General features: G+C 46.1%; 1 protein-coding gene across 3 annotated transcripts in view; it reads right to left on the reverse strand.

Annotated features, from left to right (window-relative positions):
• Positions 1 to 1336, reverse strand: part of LOC106877899 (uncharacterized) — a 52979-nt gene that overhangs the window by 22793 nt on the left and 28850 nt on the right. The window lies entirely within an intron of this gene.

A 1336-nucleotide genomic window follows, 5' to 3' on the forward strand; every position in this document is an offset into this window, starting at 1 on the left:
TGGTAACGATCACACTCAAATGGTGCTATTTACATGCCACTAGCATGGAAGCCAGACAGCTGCTCTGGCAATGATCACGCTCGGACGATGCTGTTAGTGCTCCACTGGCACAGGTGCCAGTCATCGAATATGGTTCAATTACAATTTCGATTTCAATTTCACTTGCCCCAACAGGTCTTCGCAAACAGAGTTTAGTATCCAATGAAGAAGTTGGCATGGGTGCCAGTCGTCGAATTTGGTTCGATTTCAATTTCACTTGCCTCAACAAGCAGAGTTTAGTGTCCAATGAAGTAAAGATACGAATAAGTGAGCTGGCTTACACTCCTGGCAAAGGCCATGGATTATGGTCTCACTTAGCTTGCCGGGTTTTCTCATACACTGCATATTTCCAAAGATCCTGGTCACTGGTCATTGCCTCGGTGAGGCCTAAAGTTCGAAGGTCGTGCTTCACCACCTCATCCCAGGTCTTCCTGGGTCTACCTCTTCCACAGGTTCCCTCAACCGTTAGGGTGTGGCACTTTTTCACACAGCTATCCTCATCCATTCTTGCCACATGACCATACAAGCGCAATCATCTCTCTCTTGCACACCACAACTGATGCTTCTTATTGCCTGGAGGACTATGATGAATAGGAGGGGGCTGAGGACTGAACCTTTGTGGACCCCTACCTCTACCCGGAATTCTTCATTGTACTCGTTGCCAGCCCTCACCTTACTGACAGCGTCCCTGTACATGGCTTGCACAGCTCTCACTAACCATTAATCTATCCCTAGTTTCCTCATTGACCACCTGATAAGGGATCGGGGGACCCTGTCAAAGGCTTTCTCCATGTCAATGAAAGCCAGGTACAGAAGTTTATCCTTAGCTAGGTATTTCTCCTGCAGCTGTCTTACTAGAAATATAGCATCAGTGGTGCTTTTCCCTGGCACGAACCCAAACTGCACCTCAGCTAAACTGACACTCTCCCTAATTAGTTGGGCTATGACCCTCTCCGTGACTTTCAATACTTGATCCAACAACTTGATATCTAAAGTGTTACCTTTACCTTTGTAGCAGTTGACTATGGTGCTGCTACACCAGTCATTGGGTATGACACCTTCGTGTATCACCTGGTTAACAATACGGGTGACTAGGCTATAGCCGACACTGCCAGATATTTTGAGCATCTCTGCAGTGATTCCTGATGGGCCGGGGCTTTTCTCTGTCTTCATACTCTTAATAGCTTTATCTACCATGGTACTGTCAACTCAGATAGCTGGTCCCTCTGTTGGGTCAACATTCGGCAGACTCCAAATTTTCTCCCAAATTTGTTTATTTAATCTTTTTTTTTTTTTG

The sequence above is a fragment of the Octopus bimaculoides genome, chromosome 4, assembly GCF_001194135.2.
Source record: "Octopus bimaculoides isolate UCB-OBI-ISO-001 chromosome 4, ASM119413v2, whole genome shotgun sequence".
In the NCBI taxonomy this organism is placed as follows: Eukaryota; Metazoa; Mollusca; class Cephalopoda; order Octopoda; family Octopodidae; genus Octopus; species Octopus bimaculoides.